This window comes from Parasteatoda tepidariorum, chromosome 7 (assembly GCF_982258835.1).
Source record: "Parasteatoda tepidariorum strain Cologne lab strain chromosome 7, Ptep-v5.0, whole genome shotgun sequence".
In the NCBI taxonomy this organism is placed as follows: Eukaryota; Metazoa; Arthropoda; class Arachnida; order Araneae; family Theridiidae; genus Parasteatoda; species Parasteatoda tepidariorum.
In genome coordinates this window covers 16,426,782-16,449,520 of record NC_141761.1, presented here as the reverse complement: position 1 = coordinate 16,449,520, position 22,739 = coordinate 16,426,782, and the positions used below count along the sequence as shown (strand labels likewise).

Below are 22,739 nucleotides of genomic sequence, written 5' to 3'. Positions count from 1 at the left end.
GAAACAAAATATTAATTATAAAAGATTTTTAAACCACTATGCATTTTAAAGCTTGCTCAAGAATTAAGATCGTCATACTCTAACAGAATTAATGCAGCTCAGATTTATTTATTTTGTTTCGGAGATAAAAAAAATTCTAAACACGGGCTCTGCAGATAAATCTTAGAATTTTTTTCTTGAGGCTTTGAATCAATTCAGTGATTTCCATAACTGTACTGTCACAAAGCATATATGAGACAGTTTGAATGTTTTAAGATGAATATTTTTAAAATTTCCTCAGGAAGGCTGTTAAGCCTTTGTGAACACCATTTTCATTCATCATTACATGAAATCTATGTGATTTTACTTAGGATCAAATTTAATTCGGACCTTATAATAGAAGGATTTAAAAGCGATTTCACAGCACCAAACTCCCATGGCCATCCAATAGCTCAAAAAATAAAATTGCGTTAAAACCAAATTTTTTTTTTCAAATAGCAAGAGAGCTTTCAATCTTGAGGTTCCCATCCGTAGGGGAAAATGGGAAGAATTTGCAGATGAAAAATGACACACACTTGTGTGCCTCAAACTTTTCAACCCTCACGTTCAGGTTGTACACAGAAAAAACTTTTCCTTTTTTTGTCGAAAAAAAGTAACCATTTTTAAACATATGATAGATGGGTTTGTTAATGTTAGCATTCATTTAGCAGGTTAAAACCTTTCTCACCAAATAGCTTAATCTAATATAGAACACCGATATTTTATTTTGTACACAACTCTGGTTTTTTAAAATTAAACATTTTATTGCACTTCCGAAATTTCGAGATTCTTCCCTGCCTTTTTAATATTCCAATATAGACTTTACTCTAAAGTTTTGTATTTAAAAATGCTGACTTTAGCAGGAGTGCCAACTTTTCTATTTAGCTATCAAAAATCAGAGCACCAAAATATGATCGGAATATAAATTAGAGCAATTTTAAGTTGTATATACAACCTAATATGATACAGGTATATAATAATAATAAAGTTATGCAAGGATTTACTATTCAACAAAAAAGTAACATTTAGATTTAAAAAAAACTATTTTTAAAAATTATACAACGTTGAAACTTTATAAGATGGTAAAATTAAATGGAATGAATCTTCAAGGTCTTAGTTCCTCAAAAACTGGCCTTCACGGCTTTTTGTCATCTTGCACTTGAACCGCAAAAAATTTATGATCTCAGCATTCTAATATGCTCTTCCATAAGGAGAGAAGATTAGCTTGTTGGAAGGAAAAATACATAAAGTTTCTTTCCCTTTTTTATATGTTTCTATCAAAACATTGTCTTTTTTTTTTTTTGTAAAATTGTTTGAGGAGTAGAAAAAATCTCAGATTAGTTGCAGACCATAAAAATTTCATAACTCTTGGCAATTGTGAGGAAAATAAACTTACTTTAAACTGCTTATTACGGAAATTCTTAAAAAGTATACATTTTATTATTCGAAAGTAAGTAGTAATCTTGACAAGGAAAGCGTAATGATTACGGATATTATTGTAATTGTTGGCACCCCTGCTTTAATCGATTTAGACTCGAAGCAAAACTACAACTTACTGAGCTTGTTTCGAATAGAAAAAATAAGGCATCACACTCGTAGGGCACCACAATCTCAGCAAGTCCGCAACCAGTGAACCACAAAAAGGCTTTGACTATTAAATGGTAGAAGTGTGCTTTGTCCTTAAATAAATTCAGAACTTCAAAATTTGTAAGTTAAAAACTTTAAGAAAAACACGATTTTGAACTGTGGCAAAATCGTTCTACGAGTTGCGTGATGTCATTGTAGGAGCTTACTGTGAAACGTTGTTACAAGATAACTTTTATTCAAATGAGGAATAGATGTTTAGTAGTACTAATGAATAAAGCAACATTTTTTTTAAAGAAATTGGGGTCCTTAATTTAAGTATGTTCATTGAATATAATTCATGATAAAGAGATTGTAGATACCCTAAAAATAAAAGTGCCATTTAAATGGCGGTCCGTTAAGGACTGAAAGTTTTTTTTCTCTCCTTTTTCTTTGTTTCACAATAAGTTATTACAATTAGGGTTTCTAACACGTGATTCTGAACCCCCTTCTAGTTAATGCTTTCTACCTTCTCCCTTAAACCCTTTTAACATCCCCAGAACATATGCCTGCAAAAATCCAGTTTTATCTTTTTGAAATACCATCCCGAAATATATGGATGATTAAAATTCTCTATAACCTTATCATAGGTGCAGTTAACGATCAAGGCAACAGAAATTACATAAAAAATTTTAAGCTTAGAATATAAATATCCGTTTGCAAAAATTTGAGCACCTTTGCGTCATCTCCATTTATTTCCAAATTATTCATTTGATTGTTTCACTATTCTAACACTTTAATGGCACAAAAATATTTATTTTTTTGTGATTAAGCATAATAACATAGATAAGCATAATAACATAATTCATTCACGATTTAGTAGAAATTTCTCAATAACATTTTTGACCCAAAATTCGGTAGCTTTTTCTTTCTTATCGAATGTATTAATAATAAAGAAGTTGAAAGAATAGGATTTTCAATACATTTATCAGTTTGGAAGTGAAGTATTTGCGTTCTCGGAGACAACAAAACATTTTAAAGAAATTTAATTTGTGTAAGTGCAATACGCATCGTTTTTATTTATTTATTTATTTATTTATTTTATTTTTAATTTGGTTTTTATCAGAGTAGAGGGGGTACTGAACCTTTTTCCCTCCTTCTTTCCTATTTATTTATTTATTTTTTTAATTTGGTTTTTATCACAGTAGAGGGGGTACTGAACCTTTTTTCCTCCTCATTTCCTGAAAAATTCCACTTCCTCTTGAATGATGAGATGGAGTTACTCAATTTTCGCAATTACTTTCAAAAAAAAAACTACTTAGACATTAAATACTACGTAAATTGCCCTAAGCGCGAGAGTAAGTGCAATTTCAATTCAAAACTCATGGTAGGAGAAAATAAAACAAAAGAATGTATAAGATTAAAAGATTGTAAGAGGAAACACAACGCTTAAAATTGAAAATGCGCAAAAGATTAAGGAGTTATTTAACTTTTAGTTGGAAAAAGTTGTCTTTCTATTCAAAATGTAAAACTTTTACTGTCGTGTCTACTTTTTACAGATTTAAAAATGCGTCACACAAATATAGCTTTACTAACTTTACTTATAAATGTCGGAAGAGTAATTCATTTCAATACGTCCTTTGATTTTTTTTTTTTCATTCTTGGAAATAACAAACTATTGATTATAAATATAATATTTTTAATAATTATAATAAGTTTATTCATATTATAATAATTTTATTCAAAAATTAACCTTTTAATGTTAAGGGTAATGCCATCAAAATAGTTCAAACCTAAGCCTTACTTTTATTTTAATCACATGCCTAATTAAAGTAATACTTGTAATTAATATCAGTTTTGATTAATTTAATTTAATTTAATTACTCTTCCGACATTTACAAGAAATACATAAGTAATTTCAAATTCTAATCATTCCTATTTTAATAAGTTAAATTCGTTTTATAAACAATGTTTCTCAGTTACATTGGTTTATTCTGAGAAAGCGCGTTTTTTTGTCTGATTCTGTAACTTAATTAGATACTTGAAGTAGTTCTTTTAAGTCAATATGATTGACAGTTAATTCGTGAAATTCTGATCATTAAAACGAAAGTTATTCCGGGTGATTTATTTTATTTTATGCACTGTAAAAGTCCAGAAATAAGCAGCAAGCTGATTTTATGGGGATATGTCTTAATATGTAAGCTACTAATAGGGTATTGAAGGTACCTAATTTTGCTTGTTAATGAATGGAGATGTATTGAAAATCCTGAAAGGTAGTGTATAAAGACAAATATAAATCATATTTTGGGGATAACTTTTTCATATTAAATTGTAATCTATCAAAAGGTACTCTAAGATTGTCCCTTATTTCAAATCTTTACCCTGATATTATTTAACCGAATATGAAAAGTTATCCCCTAATATGTAATAAATATTAAAACAATGAATGTTTACCCACAATGAATAGTTAATTTTCGTTTGCAATACGAAAGAATTTTTTTTTTTTTTTTTTTTTGCTGCTTCTTTATGGCTTTTAAAGTAAATTTCGCTGCATTTAATACATTGTTACGAATTTGAGTTATCACTTTCTGAAGTATTCGATTTGGAACGATTCTATCCTCATTTCACATTTATAAATTTTTCAACTCCTTTTATTTTAATACATTGTTATTACGGTTTGCGAATTTCAATTTCGAGTTATTACTTTTTGACATGTTCCGTTGAATAATGATGTCACGTCATTCGGTGATAGTTTTTTCGGAAGTTACTTATTATACGAGAGTAAGGAATTATGATCACGTCCGTTTGATCATGGGCCGCTGGAGTCAGAAAGTCTCGTTTTATATAAATATGTGATACCATGGGTCGAGAAGGGAGATATATGTGATCATGGTCCTGATAATGTCTGGCAAAATAGGCGCCATCAAGACGATCGAACACATGGATCAAGACATATTGATCAGATTAGGTGGAGTTGACTGGACATTTGAGCTCAGAACATTACGACATGATACATACGGGAAGCAATGATACAAAAATTTTAAAAAATAATCTGAAAATGTACTTATCTATTTCCGGCCCTGTCCACAATGACGTGCAACTTGCTGTTCCTGTCTGCAAGACAAAACACTAAATATTACACCCAAAAAAAACTTATAGAAAAAATAACAAAATCCATTTTAAAATAAGGTTTCCATTTGATTTATTTAAAACTAAGGAGAAAATAACATTTTATGTCCTGAACTTAAATAACTAAACCGTTGAAAAGCAATTCAGAAAAGTCTTTCGTAATATTTCATTAAACAATGCATATACAATAAATCACAAACAATTAACAGAATAATTCCACGTCATATCAATCACTTTTAGTTTGAACCTCCCTCCCCCTACACTCGATTTTAATAAAATTTGGTGGATTTGGAAGCACATCATAAAATAATTCATGTAATTAAACTTGAAAATTGTGAACAATAAACTTATGAAAAACTGAAGTTTTCATTAAAAAAAAAGACAAACTTGCAGAAATATAAGTGGAGGCTACTTTTTTCTGGAGATGTACTAATTGTTACTAGAATTTTGCCGCGTCATATTAAATCTTCTACCCAGCAAATTCCAGGTAACCGGAAAAATTTGGATTTATCATCCGGCAATTTCCGGTTATATCCGGGCCGGTATTAAAATACATAATATAAAAAAAGAAATATATAAAATATTAAAATATAAAAATCCCATAATTCTCTATCGAACCAATATTTTACAAGATAAAGCTCTAAAGAAAGCTATTTTGCACTTATATAAATAAAAAAGAATATTTTTTTTATCATTTTAAACTAACATAAAATTAAAATCTATGAGAAAAAAGTATTAAAAAACAGGAGATACTTTATTTACTTCGCATTAGAGCTGTACAATGGGGTATAGGCAACGGTCAGGGAAACATCCCTGAAGAGGATCCGAAGAAGTGCCATCACAATTTTGATCCTGTACAGAGGGGTTGGCTCCTTTGCTTTGGTTACCCGATAACCTGCGCGTGAAGTCGAGCATTTTACAGTAGAGCAGTTTAACGAGAACAGATACCGTGCTCTCTCGGTCCCTGAGCAGGTTGATCAAAGTGACCCCCCCCACACTTACTGACCGCAGCCAGTAAGGCTTGACTTTCTTCTGGAATAGTATTAGTATTAGTATAGTTCAACTGGGAACCACCATGTCTTTACTATCAGTTCACTGCGGGACTTACAAACACAAGATTAAAGAAGTTAGTATTAGTATAAAAGGTTATAAAGTTAAAGGAGGGGAAAAAATACAATACTGGAACATTTTGAAAACGCAAAATACTTTTCCTTATTTAACAATTATTTTGAAACATTACTTTTTTTAGAAAAATGGACTGGAAAAAAAAACAATTTAACAAAAGGGGTAAAAAAATCATAATATTTACACTTAGATTAAAATTCTATATACAAATATTTTCAATTAAAAAGGACCGAGCAGTGATGGCTCAGGGGACAGAGTGACCACACCAACCACACTGCTGATGTTAAATATCCTCTGTGGTAAACGGATCATGGGTGAGAGTCCCCTTGCCATCAGGCTAACTGTGGGAGTTTTTCGAAGTTTTCCGAAATCATGACAGGCAAATGCGGCTTAGTTCCATCAAGAAGTCCTCCACGAGGGCAAATTTCTCCCAATGCTTGATCCAGGAGTTCTCTTTTCTTCTGGATTGGATTCAAAATTACACGACTACGGAGTTGAACATCAGTATTCGTAAACCCAAAGATTTAATGAGATAAAATTAACCCCTTATTTCCGAAGCGTCACGAAAAAACATCCACATGCAAGCTCCGGCTGGGTGTTGTTTCGTGACTCTCCAGTGGGTGGGGGAGGTACTAAAAAAAAAAGCTTCGCGGTTGTTGGGGTTCGTTGGAGTGGGGGAGAAAATAGGATTGACAGTTAATATTAATTAGTTTCCTCCCATGTATTGCTGTTCTTAACTTTAAAATTTGCAGGCATGGCTTTTAGAGACAGCACCAAACACCAAATTTTATCTTCTAATGCTAACTTTATTGAAAGACACTGGTTTAAATCAACAAATCGATGTGCTATCACGAAATGCTTCACGGCCCTTTTTTACAAAAAATAAATAAATAAATAAATAAATAAATAAAAAAATTCTAAATTGATGTCAAACTGGTTACAATTATTTAATCAATAAGAATTTATAATTTTCTCAAATTATAATTAAAACTAAAACATAGCGTTTTTTTTTTCTTCGTGGGAATTCCTAAGAACTGCTACACTTTAATAATTCTTTTTGCATTGCCACACGGGTTTCTCATAGTGCAACCGCTAAATAATCATCGAATAATTATGGAACATATATTAATTTCTTTGGTTTAATCCTTTTTCTTTGCATAAACCCTATAAATTTCGAAACGAAATTATTATTTTTCTTCATATCACATTATGTAATTTTATTTTCGAAACAAAAAAAAAGAGATTTAATCGACGACTATGTTCATTTGTGGCAATTTGACTTGCTGAAATCGAGCTAAATATAAGTAATTTGAAATTTTTTCTTTCAATTGAAATGTAAAATAAATTGTTGCCATATTGGATTTTCATGTCAAGTTTACTGACAAAAGAGCCTAAACTGACGAAACATTACTTCACTCTAACCACATTAAATATTCACTATTCATAGGAGGAACAAGAAAGTTGTTTAATTAATTCCGTCAAACATTGATCACATTCCTTTTATACTTGTTAAAATACATTCGTGTAAAAAAAAAGAGAAAAAAAAAACACTTTTGTAACAAAAAAAAGCGTTTGTAATTAGCGTATACAGAAATTTGTTTGATATTTCAACTTAATTACCTAATACAATTCTTATTCTCCAGTCTTTGGAGGTTAATGCTTAAGCAATTACCTTATACTCAATTTTTCTCAGTAAAATGTAGAATCAAAATTTAATTACATCGTTTTTCGCAAAATTTTTCTTCAAAACAATTTAACAAGTACACAGAGGAAATGTAGTGTTTTATACGTACATATACGAACTAATGTGCTTTTGAGCAGGTACACAAGGAAACCTCAGGAACACTTACATAAAACTTTCGAATAGTCTTCGAATGATAAAGATCAATGCTTTATTGTTAAATAATAATACGCCACATAAATCGAAAGGGAGAAAAAAAAAAGGATTGAAAGTGAAAAAGGACTTCTTGTTTTAGTTACTTTTTTAAATTTAGAAATTTATAACAATATTAAAACTTATATTTTTTCATTATGATATGCGTCGTTATGTTACTCGATATTGATCGCGAATAAAGAAACTTAGACATTATCTTTTAATATTTTATGGTACATAAGAATATTGAAAAACTCAATACATTAATGTCTACAAATTTATTTCAATGTAAGGAAAGTTACCAATTTATTCTTAGGAAAGTCCTTTCAGTATTTCTACTTTTTTCAATATCTTTTTCGTGATTCTAGGAAAAAAAGGTCAAGGAAAAAAAGGTACCTGGAAAAAAAGGTCCCGGAAAAAAAGGTCCCCGGAAAAAAAGGTCCCTGTAAAAAAGGTACCGTGTAGGAAAAATTCTGTAGGGGAAAATATTTGAAATGAGAAGACTAGAGAGAAATAGAGAAATTAAACATACCCAGCTTATAAAAAAAAGACATACCGCGACTCTAATTAAAAAGGACCAATACTTTCACCTCCAATCACGAATAAACATCCAACACAAAAATACTACCGATTTCCCCGATTGGCTACTTTAAGCCTCACATTAGCAACTTCTTCACAAAATATAATTTAAAATAGAAAATAACACATTTTTCACTTAAAAAAATTACAAAAAAAAGTAAAACATTATTGAAAAAGTTAAATAGTATCTTCCCGCTTTAAAAAATAATCAAAGAAGAATAAATAAATGAAATAATATTTTTTAAAAAAAGCGTAATACAACCAGCCCATAACCTTACCCTTCTCCTTACCTCAATGATCTAATCTGAATTATTACAGATAAAAAGAATATTCATTGAAACAGCGAGAAGCGTTCATGCTGCCCAGAAGGCGAGAGGGGAAATATCCCTACAGATTTTTCCTATGGAGGTACCTTTTTTACCGGGATCTTTTTTTCCAGGGACCTTTTTTACCGGGACCTTTTTTTCCGTCAACCCTTTTTCGTTTATTTTTGTTCAGAAAATGTTTAGAAATATACGACCTAGCAAATTTCGAAAATGTTTCAAAGCCTTTCATTTATCACATTATAAAAATCATTTGTGCTTTTATCATTCAAAAGACTACTTTAATTTCTCATTGATTTTTTATCAAACCGTTTAAAAGTTATTCAAAATGCTAATGATTAGTGTTAATATTTTACTAGCTTTAAATAATAATTTTTTTTTTCTTTCGTTTTTTTAATCACGCGTAACCAATTTCTTTTTAAAAGTCATTCAGTATTCTATTTCTAAATAATTCATTTATATTACTTTTGTAGTATTCCCTTGGGAATATTTCTTTTTTTTTTTCTTCACCGCAAGGGAAAGACTAATGTTTGTAAGTATTCTGAGAAATGATTCATACAATACGGTTGTCCACTATTTGCTTTGACAAGCGACTAATACAAACGGACTTAGAAAATTTAGAAAGGGGAAAATGAGCTCGATATCGGGAAAACGTTGGTGGTGAGAGCTTTAGCTTAGCAAAATATCGCCTTATTTTAGCGCCAACATTGAAAGTCAAATTTTGGCGGGATTTTCTGAAACAAAAAAAAACTTAACTATAGGGTCATCAAAAAGAAAGAATTGATTATTAGGCTTTACAGAGAAGACAGTCAGATTTGATTTTTTTTTTTTTATCTTCAAAGAACGTTTTTTATGCAGAGAGGTACGTACCTCAGTACTGTTGACAATTATCGGTCGCTGTTCCAGCAATTCCGTACATGTTGGAGGAGCGTGAGGGGGGGGGAGATCGTGAAAAGAATTTCGTGTATAAACCGGGCAGTGGCACTTGACCTTAAAAAAAACATCAGTGTAGGGTATGCCGGGCAAATATATACCGAGCAATGGCACTTGACCTTAAAAAAACATCAGTGTAGGGTATATCAGGCAAATGTATACCGAGCAGTGGAACTTAACTAGACCTTGTATATATTTCAGACATTTACCAAAAGTCTAGTCAGTCAACTAGACCTAGTATATGTGCCACTGCCCGGTATACCCTACGCTGATGTTTTTTTAAGGTCAAGTGCCATTGCCCGGTATATATTTGCCCGGTATACGCTACACTGATGTTTTTTTAAGGTCAAGTGCCATTGCCCGGTATATATTTGCCCGGTATACGCTACACTGATGTTTTTTTAAGGTCAAGTGCCATTGCCCGGTATATATTTGCCCGGTATACGCTACACTGTTGTTTTTTTAGGGTCAAGTACCATTGCCCGGTATATATTTGCCCGGTGTACGCTACACTGATGTTTTTTTAAGGTTCAGTGCCATTGCCCGGTATGTATTTGCCCGGTATACCCTACACTGATGTTTTTTAAGGTCAAGTATAATTTGGCCGGTATAATTCTCACATTTCATACTTTGCCTAAAAACATCCAGTATTCTATACAATGCCGGCAACATACATATATTAAGATCTAACTAACTTTAAAGTAAAAAAAAATTAAAAACAAAAGCAAAACAGATAACAATAATAAAAACAAAGACATAACGAAAACATTCAACAAATAACATATTTTATACGTGTTCGAAAATGACAGCAAACGTCGCAAAAAATAAACATAAAAACAAACGGTAAACCTTTGAAATTTAACCAATACGCCAAGGAAGCGAACAAAAATATTCTCAGTGTAATTTCCCTCTTTCCCTATTTTCACTCTTCCGACGAAACTCTTAAGTTTTTAACATTATGGAATCGTCCTTCCCCTAGTCGCTTGTTTTGCACTGCTTAGAAAAATTTCACAAAGCTATTTAACTCCTCTTCACCACTGGACATCTAAACTATCCTGCTAACCCACTGTTACCAGAGGCAGAAATTCTTTCAACACTTGTCCATTCCTTCTTCATTGTTACTTATGGAATTACAATAGGTGCGGAAAGGCATTGTAAGGTATTGCACACACTAAACGCCACCAAAGAAAAGTAAACAAAATTCAACAGCTTAATTTTCTGTTTTTCTTTTCTTAAATTCAAGAAAAAATTATGCTATATTTTTTTCCGGGAGAGAGAATTTAGTGATTATTGTAAAAATTAAGGAATAAACACGGAACACATTAAAAAAGGAAAAGAAAAAACTGATATTGGAGAAAAAAAAAAGTAAGAGAAATTTATATTCTGACATAGTCACATCAAAAAGTCATGTAATTTTCATCAGATTGTTAATTATAATGTTAATTAAGTACTGTTGGTTTTTCTATTATGATAAAATTAAAGGTATCTAGCCTTTTTTCATTGCACTTTTTATATTGTATTTAATTTCTTTTAGTAGATAATGTCTAATATTTCAACTGTTAGTCTTGCTTTCTTGAAACAATAACATGAGTTAATTTAGGGCAATATAATATTAGTGCAAATTTTTCAGGCATACTCAATTTCATTATACCTTCTCTGATCGACTACGTAATCTAGTTTATGGTGTTTCTTATAGATTTAAAAAAATAAATAAATAAATGTATCCACACCTAAAAGTAAAAAAAAATAATTAAGTAAGTAAATAATTAAGCAGAGATGTATATTGTTACCAATGCAAAGTAGAAACATAAAATTATAAGAAATAAACTTGCTTCACTCAATTATTTTTTTCACTTTTTCAAAGTTTTTTTTTTTTTTTTCAAAATACGACATGTGATTTTTATTAGAATTAATGAAATTTAATGTCTAAAAAATAAAACTTAACAATTAAAACATTTTAACAATTGCGGACATTTTTTTTGGCTAGCAGCCAATCTTAAAACAGATTTAACAATATTTGGATTATTTAATAAAGATTTTAAAAACAGAACTTTCAAGGAATTTAAAAATATTAATTGTTAAAAAAAATCTAATTACGCAGAAATTATAATTTAAAACTTAAGACATTTCAATGACATAAGAAATTACAGTATAAAGTAGTGATATTTGAATTTTAAATCGTTTTACAAAATCAATCATTAAATAAATTAAAACATATTCATAAAATAAATGTATTTCAATGGTACCATACAATTGAAATTATTTCAAAACAATTTATTCAAAATCTAATGATTAATATTGTGGACTTAAGAAAACTCTATCATATTTTAAATAATCAAATCTCTTTTTTTTTCTTAAAAATTTTTTTGAAAAGAAAACAATAGTTGTTTTTGCAGTCTTTTCAGCTTTTTTTTTTCTTTTTAAATTTGTTTTGGTTTTAGCAATTTCAATAAATTTCAAATTTTGTCAATAAATTTATCATTTGAATACAATTGAAAAAGGCTTTAGTCCGTGTCATTCTTAATTCTTTTATTTTCTTTTAAATAACCTCTTTGTTTATGTATGCTTAAATTCAAAAATAAATAAAAATCAACTGTTTCACACACACGAGGGAGGAAAAAGGGGGGAAAGTAATAATAATACAGTTAGCTCTACGCAAGAACGAAATTATTTCTGTATGCACAATGCTGATAATTTCTACTCCACAATACATTCACTTTAAATTTTATTTTATTCAAATCTAAATAAAAGAGCATTGAGTAGATGTAAAGTATACTGATCTAGAGAGCCTCCCTATACAGAACCTTTGTCCAAATTCTTAGAGATTTGCGCAGTAAGGAAATTTTTATTTTAATTTTAAAACCGGCATTCAGCAGCCGACATAATTCTGAGTTAATGACTACCATTGATCAATTCCGTATCCTTGTAATTTTGTGCCCAACCCAGAAGACAAGGGAACGAAAAGCATTTGGAGAAGCTGTTCTTTGTGGAGGTCTCTCTGATGGAAACAGCTCCATCATTCGTGTTTCAGAGAGAAAAAAAACCCAGTAAGAAGTAATGTGAGATACCACTTACATCAACAAAAGCATAACTGGAAAAATTAAATAAATAAAAATTGTAGATAGATACCACTTTCGCATGCACAAATCAATTTGTTTCGACCAATAGTAAAAAAATAAATAAAAAAAACGTATGATAGTTTTATTCGTTGTAAATATTCATATTTTACTAAATGAATTATGTTTGCAATGACAATATTCAAATTACTTTTATTTAGTTTAAATTCTTTTACGTGTCTCTGCAAGTGTGGAAAAATGCAACTTAGTAGGACGAAAAAAGTCAAAAAGTCTTCAAAATCAGGTGATAATTCTGGCATAATATTCAAATGTGCTTTATATTAAGATACGAATAATAATAATAATTTTAGTTTTTAATTATTTTTTATCGTCAAAAATAATTTTTTAGGACAAAGTCCAGTAATTTTTGTTATGAATGAAATTTGATCTGCAGATCTGCATTTTTTCTTTGTGTTCTAATTTAGGAAAAAGTGCAATCATTTTTTCTTCTTATATGAGGAATGGATGAAATTTCTGGAAAATCGTTTCTATTTTAAGATTATTTTGAGAGTTTGATTGCTTGTGACGACGTACAAAAGTATTTGCAGGGATAATTTTATAACACCATGCATTCTGTAAGTTCGGATTCCTGAAAAACTAGGAAAAAAACCTTTTCATCCCTTTCTTATTTGTAGCTTCTTTCATCTATCTTATTCCGCCCTTATTTATCTTTTGTGAGTAATTAAAAGGAAATTCTTGCATTTTCCTTCATCACCAATAGACGTTTTATCATTTTCCAGAGTGTCTTCCAGTTCCCGAGTGTCTTCAAAACGCTACTTAACTGTGTATGAAAATCAAAAACCATGCTATGTCATTGATTAGAATCACTAACTACACTTTCAAATATGAAGCAATTTCCCCCTGGAATTACCAAACTATAAAATAAAAACTTCTGCAGTAGCAAGTTTTGTTCGAGAATTCGAGAAGTACTTGAACTGACGATTTGTGCTCTATTTCTTTTTTGCCCCAAAACATATGATTTCTGTGTGCAATTATTGTCTCCAATATAGCAAAATATAAAAAAATATTACTATATACAAACACGTCTGCATTGAAACAATTTTATCGAGTATAATGTATAATCATTTATATTCAAATAATCTGTGAAGTAAATAATATGCTTTAAATTTTATTACGGGGAAAAAATGGTACACTCCTTTCAAATAATTAAGCAATAATTATTCAAAGTAAGTTTACGACTAAAAAGGGATAGATTTCTGTAAAAAAAATTATAGTTTTTTTTTGCAACATATAAATGAATTTGATTTTGCGTCAATCAAATTTGAATCCAATTTTGAATCGCTCAATACTTTGGCTAAAGTTGAATAGAAAATATGACTAAACTTGATGTCTCCTTGCGGTTGTAGCAAATTTTATCTTGTACTGATTCTCTGACATTGCATGTTTCTCTACTTCTTTTGTTGTAAGAAATTAGAAATGTTTTTATTTCATTAGTTAAAATTTAAAAAAAATTATTCAGTGTGATAAAATTATTATTACTATTTTAATAATTTTCTCAAGATTTAAGTTATTTTAATGTTATTAACTGTGCAACATACTATTTATATCTATTAAAACTATTCACGTCAATATAGAAAAAAAAGAAGATAAATGAAACATTTTACTTTTAAAAAAGCTTAAGTATCAGAAGGTTTTATCTGAAATTTTAATAAATATAACAGAATTGATATTATCACTCCCCTGCTTCCTGCTCTATACTTTATTCATTTATTATTTTTTTAAGCAACTGAAAATAATAAAAAATGCTTATATAATTTAGGAGAAGCCTTCCAAAATATTAAAATTAATCAGATAGTATCTTTAATAATTCTATTAATTTTTTTATAGCTCATATGTTTTTTCTAGAGAGAAAAGTTAAAAACTTTAGTTCTCTTTTATATAAACTTTTGTTTTCGCAGCAATAAACAATGCTTAGCACCTAAGCGACTTATTAAGGCATTCTAACGTAAGAAATAAATAAGAAAATGATAATTAAATATATTAATTAATAACGTTTGCAAAATTACTGCAGTAATTATTTATTTTTCTATTAAAATTATCCAGGGCGAAATGTTTCTAAAAATAGATGTCGAAAGAAGACAGTTTCCTTTTTTTTTTTTTCCCTTTTTTTCGGAGGAGGCCGGTAAACCATGATCAAAGAATATAGTGGTGTCGATCGCCATACAAAAGGGAATGAATTCCCGATGTCTGTTGTGAATGATTGAACCAGTTGGAAAGCGAATTGAGTGAGAAATGTACGAAGAGGTTAGCCGAATACCTGCTGCGTAACTAAGAATATAATGATATAATATACAGAACATTTCTTGATATTAGATAGTAAAAGCTAAAATTTATTTTTCTTTGACCATTTTTACTGAAAAGGATTGCAACCAGCAAGAGACATTTTCTTAGAAAAATAGCAGTAGGGCTTCATTTAACCACATTCTTTAATTTATTGTTGAACTTTCGTGCCCTAGATGAAACAAATTCCGATTCGATGTCAAAAGTGGTTATTGGAGGAAAAAAAAAGAATCTGTAACTAAACTTGTATTTAAAAACTTTGACTAAATAATATACTTTCAAATTACAAAAAAATATTCGTTTATTTTTATTAAAAACTGAATTTAAAGAATACTAACAGCTTTGTAATTCTACACAATTAAATATTAATACTAACAAATTGCTTAATATTAGACTTATAAGGTTAAAAGTAAATTGTACTTGATAATTATAAACAAATTAGCTAAGATGATAGTATTCTATTTTTTCACAGATTTCCTTCCACCGAAAAAAAAATATAAGAAGATACTAAAGAGACTAACCCATCTTTCTGATTCTTCAACGATAAACTAACCATATATCTACAACAATACATTCAAATAAAATCCCTCAAACAAAATAGGATAACTTGTGGCCACCAGATGCGGGAATAGTTTTTGTTATAATTTAATTTAAAGTTAAGGAAGGCGATGACGCTATCCGAATGTTTTTGCCTACAAAATGGCGAGCACGCTGTGTAAAGGCTTAGTTCTTAGATGAAAATGCAGGTCTTGATATTATTCAGTTTTATTACTAATTTATTTAACTACATAAGATGCTGTGCAATAAAATGTTGCTCTAAATATGATGATTCTATTTAATAAAGAGAAATAATATTTTTGTCTTAAGAAGCCGACTTAGAATATGCATATTATTTCCTATAACTATTGATTTCTATGCAAAATTCATTACATAGGTGATTCCTCAGAATAAAAATAAATATTTTTCAAAATATTGTTGTCAGAAAGGTAAAGATACTTTGGAATATATGACATTCATAGATCAGTAAAGGGAAAGGTTGAAACTTTATGCCTTTAACTATTATGTCTTTCCATTACTCTCTCTGAATCTAATTACGCGATCAAAAAGTGTACTCAAATAGTATAAAATTTGTTTACTCTGAGACAATTTGGCTCTATAATCATTTTAATATTCCATTACTATATTAGAAAATTCTTTAAACTTCGAAGCATAAAAGTGCCAGCCAACATAATCTAAGGAAGTGCAATTTAAAAATAATGATAATCTCTAAAATTAAGGTCAAAATTTCTTAACCCTTTGATTTGATGCAAGATTTTTATAAAAGATATTTTCATTTTTACTTAAAAATGAATGAAGAATATTATATTTAGCATTTTAATAACTTATGGTTATGAAATAGAGCATGAAACACACGTGTCCTTTTTTGCGTTAAAGATAAAATCTTCCAAACACAGCTCACTTTTAAACTATATATATATATATATATATATATATATATATATATATATATATATATATATATATATATATATATATATATATATATATATATATATATATATATATATATATATATATATATATATATATATATATATATATATATATATATATATATATATATATATATATATATATATATATATATATATATATATATATATATATATATATATATATATATATATATATATATATATATATATATATTAAGTTTGCCTTTATTTTCAGGCACAGTTATTTTGATCTAAAAGAAACAGTTTTCTTTAATTTACAGAATCAATTTCGAATAAATTATTTCTTATATGAATGAAAATAAAATTTTTGTTCAAATTTCTTTATTCATTTCAGTACAAATATAATTCCGATTATCTAACACAGTTTTTTAGAAACTATCAAAGAGTTTATTACATTTAAAAAATACCAAAATATGTTTTATCTGTTAATTAGAGCGCCAGAAAAAGTATATATAAAAGGGACACCGGTGGCCTATCTGCGTCAAACAGTTGAATAATAAAATCTCGGAAATGGGACATTTTTCGAAAAAGTATTTTTCAAGGACTAATTAACTGATCATTCGAGCCCTGGGAATTGTCATTTACAAAAATAAGATAGCTCAATCTTTCAGATTCTGCAAAATTTTAAACTTTAATCTTTAAGATTGAGCAAAATTTCATAATTAATCTTCAAGATTCTGAGAAATTTTATGCAATGTACTATTAAAAACTATATAATAAAAATCTCTATTTAATAAAAAAATAGTGGTTATTAAAATTATTTTTGAGTCAAATAAAAAGTTTGAGTAAACAAGTCTCGAGATTCGGTGTCCGAAGTGGTAAAGCAGAGAAATTTGTGAGGTGTGGTATATATATTACTTCCAGCTAAATTAATTATTCACGAAATATATTATAATTATGCAATTTAATAAAAAATTTATTAAAGAGCAATTTATCTTAATCTTAACTTTTTACATTTGATGATTTTGTAAAAAAAAATTGAGTAAAGATAAAAAAAAAAAACATTTTAAAAGATCTAAAAAGAGGACTGAAAACAAGAAGGAAAGAAACTTTTACAAGGTTTAGTTATTCGTCGCCAAAAAAGGGCTGAACTAACGTTTTGGTAAATGGGGTGTTTTTAAATTGTCCAACTATTTGTTGCTGCGCGCATTCTTTTCCCACTAGTCTGAGTTTGAATGAAGAGAAAGGAGAATCATTTACACCCCCTTTATTATATCTCACTGGGTGGTAAGTGTGGTCGAGTTCAAGTGAAAAACCTTCCTTCTGAAAACTGCCGTAACAGGGGAGCTTGAAATCCCAGACACTACCGGAATGAAAGAGTTAAATCAGCGACGATTATAAAATAAAATAAAAATAAAAAAGATCACAATAACAATTAATAAATCAATACGAGTACTTACAGTGCCCAGTAAACTAATTCCAGATTAGATTGCCACTTCAATCAGGTTTCCGTGGTACCTCGTGAAACTGTTCTGCCGTAAAGTGTTCTGCTTCGCACACTGGTCGTCGGGGCTACCAAAGCAGAAGAGCCAACCCCTCTGAAGAGGATCAAAATTATTATGGCATGTCTTCGGATCATCCATCTGATGTTTCCCAGACCGACGTCAATAGCCCATTGTGCAGCTAAGTAATCTACGTAATAAAGTTCCAAAGCAACAACAGTTCTTTAGTAAGTCTTGAGAGGCCCCACTGCCAGTTCCAGTAAAGGCGTTAATGCCTAAAAAAATACCAAAACATTTTTATAATTTTTCAATTGTATGATATACACATAAATATACACATATATACATAGATATATACATAGATAAGATATTGTAAGATATCAGTGATTATTTAATCCGTGATAAAACCAATTTAAAATGAATAAGGGAAAATACGATTCACATCGAGGGAGGAGGGCTTTTTTCAAATAAACTACATATATGCAAATATATAAGAGAAACACCTAAACCAATGGTATCTCAATTCTTTGAAATCAGATTTTAGAGTGATTGGGGTAAAAAATCGGATGTCCAGGTCAAAGAATAAGTTTCCCTGGCAAAATCCTCAATCCGTTGGCCCACTATGGACTGTCGTTATATTTGTAAAAACCTAAACAGACATAATCTGCTACATCCCTGTAATCGGGAAACAGTAATAAAATCATTCTTGAAAAAACATTAATAAAGATAAAGTTCGCACAGTTTAATTTAAAACACAAAACAACGTTTTTCCACGTGAAGTGAACAAAATTCCAATTCAAGTTGTAATTTTTTTTAATAGATTGCAAAATAAAGAGCTCCAATCTAATCGTTTTATGTTCGTTTAATTAAATGAAGCATTTTTTTCCCTTGGACGATCTGGATTTGTTGAAACTTTGAACAGCTCTTTCAAAAAAAAAAATTTTTTTTTTTGAAATATCAAAAGGTTAAAATGGAGCTTTTAACTCTAGGTGTGTCACCCTAAAGATGGTTAAGTATAATTTTATTTTGGTATCAGTTACAGGAAAAAAAGGATATTTAGTTATTAAATCAAACAAATTTATAAACACAGTTTTGTATTCCGTCCATAATATTCTTAAACTATTTTTTGTTGCTGAATCAAATCACCTTTTTAAGAGATACGCTAATTTCTGTTGTCAAATCTAAGTAACATTTTGTAATAGAAAATAAAGTAATGTTAACCTAGAAATTGCCATCGATTAACCGATAGCTAGGTAATCGATCGTTATAATATAATCGATTTTTAACATTATCCTCTTAACAAAAAGATAATTTTCATCCAATAAATTAATGTTCAATTTATATATTTCAGTAATATTAATCAAAATAATCATAATGCTTCGGCAAAGAATTTTAAATAAAACAAACCACAATATCGAAAAAACTTGAGAAAAAAATTAAAAAGTTCATGTATTTTTCTGGAATAAAATTATTTAAAATTTAGATTTCGACATTCAAAATCACGTATTAGTCTAAAAATATATATAAATTATATTTTGATTTTCAATCATGGTTAAACCAAAGAGAAAAAAATATTTCATTTTTGGCATTAAATTAATGTTTTTAACGGTTATAATATTTTTCAATTGGTTCTATTTTTTTTATTAGTTTGATACGCAAAAGTAAACAATCTTTTACACACTTCCTCTTGCCTTTAACATTCAAGCTAGATTTCACATGTTGGAGACAGATTCATCAATTTCTTTGTTTCATGAAAAAAAAAAAGAAGTCAAAATCTTTTTCAGATTAAGTTTCAAATTTGGAAACAGTTCTGGCGGAATAAGGGCTACGAATCTAAACGCTTACACATTATATATATATATATATATATATATATATATATATATATATATATATATATATATATATATATATATATATATATATATATATATATATATATATATATATATATATATATATATATATATATATATATATATATATATATATATATATATATATATATATATATATATATATATATATATATATATATATATATATATATATATAAGAAAAAACATCAATGAAACAGATAGGAAAAGTAAAGAATTTATGTTTTAAATTTGAGTGCTACAATAGAAACAATATTTAAAAATATATAGCAGCATTTTTAAACAAATGTACATACTTAGCTTGGACACATAAAAAAATGAATTTAACACATATAAAATTAAAATTTTAAAAACAACGTTTTTTAAGTAGAAGTAGACAATAATGTAGAAATAATTCTATGTTTGTCATTAAAAGTAACGTACGGTAAACGATAAATACGTTTGAAAGACGGTCGGTATTGGCTGCCATTACAGATAGGATTACTTTCTCCTTTTTTTCTTAATTCCATAAAAAGTTTTAAAGAAGTTTTTCATTTTATTACTTTCCTTTTTGTTATTGTCTAAGTTAACGCCAGAAAGTGGTCGGATTTTCATCTGGAATTAAAAATTGAAACAAATTTTAGCTTAGAATTTTTAGGAAATAGTAATTTGTTGTAGCCAAGGTCAAAACACCATTTGAAATTTAAACACTCTAACTAGACGAAAAGTAATCGCAATTTTGTTTGGTAGGAAATTTTGTTTGGAATATAATTGTAATGATATTTTCTTATCACTTTCAGTAAGATATTAAAACATGTATTGTCTTTTTTGCATAAAGCTCAAGTCGAGATTTGAATGCTTTGGCTAATCGGAAAGTTGTCGAAATTTCGAGTGACAATAAAAGCTACTTCTAGCGATAAGAAAAAATGATAGAAAGTTTGTCATTCCGCAAAGAGTTCCAGCTGAGCCATGATGGCTCAAGGGATAGAGCTTTCTCCTTTAAATGAGGTGAAACGGGTTCGAATCCCAGAGATGGATGGTCGATACGATTTCCGCGTCTGATTTGCACCGACAACAGTGCTGAAGCAAAATATCCCCAGTGGTAGACGTATCATGGGTTAGAGTCTCCTTGCCGTCAGGTTTACCATGGAAGTTTTCGAGGTTTTCCTCTCCATGTAACGTTAATACGGGTTATAATTTCATCAAAAAGCCCTCCACGAAAGCAAAATTTCTCCCAATACTTGATCCAGGAGTTCCCTTGTCTTCTGGATTGGGTTCAAAATTACAAGACTACGGAGTTGAAGTTAAGTAGTCTTAAACCCCAAAAGTAGGGTTGGCTGTTCAACGACGGTTATAAAGCACTCCCAGTTTAAAATTTAGTCCTCTAGATCATGAATGATAGATCGAAAGTTTTCATGATTCCAGCCAAATACATACAAAAGCGATTTAATAAAAGCGTAGCAACCAATGGTTAAAGCTAAACAGTTGTCTATTAAGCTCACATTATTGTTAAAGATATAAAGTATTTTTTTAAAGTTAATGCAAACGCATAATATCTGGATAGAATAATTGAATAATATTGTATAGGAGAAAACAATTTCATTTAAATTGCATATAAGTTTTCATATCTTTAATTTCAAGCTAAGCTTGGATTCTAAACCAACTCAATATACACCAAAGAGACATTATATTATTCCCACCCATCTATAAGAATGGGCTCTCCTAGGTTTTCATGGTTTCTCGCCCAGGAACAATGTTTTCATGGGGCACATTGGGACCTATAATCCTAATAGAACAATCCATGAGGTCTGTAAGCTACTTGAACATAGTTGCAGACAGGTTCACCCATTCATGGTAACAGTTTTTCCTGCGGGGGCTGGTGCTTACCAACAGGATAATGCACCATGTCATAAGGGTCGAATCGTCATGAATTGCTTCGAGGAACATTCCAGTGACTTTTAAGTCATGTCTTGGCCCCTACCTGACCTTAATCCAATAGGGCATTTGTGGTCCTACATGGAAAACCAAATTCGTGCTGCCACACTACCCCCTCGCAATGTGAAGGAATTGCTGGACCAGTTGGTGAGGTCTTGGTACAAGATACCTCAGACCATATATAGCAGTACTTTTACTTTCGTTACTTGTACCGCCGGTACAAGTAAAAAGTAAGTACTTTTACTTGTACTTCGTTACTTTTTAAATTTAGTACTTTTACATGTACTTTCGTTACTTTTTTAGGGAAAAAGTACAAGTATTTGTAACGGAAATGTCGAATGAAATCGTTACTTTTTTCTAAAACTCGGTAAGCTTCCTAAAAAAAAAATTAAATTTAAAAAAAATGATTATGTATTTTTTAATTTATAAAATTAATGTGCAATATATATGCATTCACAGCTAACTTCGTGTTTAAATACCTTGACCTCCCGTGGAGCGCTTATTCAGCGTGGATAAGCACGTTCTGAGAAATTCTAGCAGCAGACTCAGTGACACCACTTTCGAAATGCAATTATATTTTGCAAAATGAATAAAAATATTAATTAGCAAGTTATTTTCATTCATTTTCGAGTTTTATGCATTTATTTAATACATTCTAAATAAAAAATGTTGGATTTTGTCATTAAGTTTCTTAATTTTCTTTTTGAACTCTCTAATAATACATTAATGACTTAACACATTTTTTACTAAATACATTTTTACCTAGTACATTTTTGACTAAAATTAGGTTTATGCCCGATCTTATCAAACAACGCCCAGTCAAATCTCAAAGAACTTCAGAACTATTTGTGCGATTGAAAACTATTATAATTACTATTTTAACTCTTGAAAACTCGAAGGATATTAGTTTAGCCGCTGATACTAAAATTCGTTTACAAATTTCAATTAATCCGTTAGGCAGAAATGTTCGGAAAATGATTTTCTCGTATGACTTCAGCATTAGCCATTGTTACAAATAAAACTGTAGAC

General features: G+C 29.3%; 1 long non-coding RNA gene across 1 annotated transcript; it reads right to left on the bottom strand.

Moving 5' to 3' along the window:
- Window positions 1–240: 240 nt before the first annotated feature.
- LOC147806915 (uncharacterized) lies at window positions 241–18,353 on the bottom strand. The gene is made up of 2 exons (XR_015435373.1): window positions 17,878–18,353; window positions 241–4,695 (listed from the first exon to the last, which is right to left on the bottom strand). It is a non-coding gene; the product is annotated as an uncharacterized LOC147806915 (long non-coding RNA).
- Between the last annotated feature and the right edge of the window lie 4,386 nt (window positions 18,354–22,739).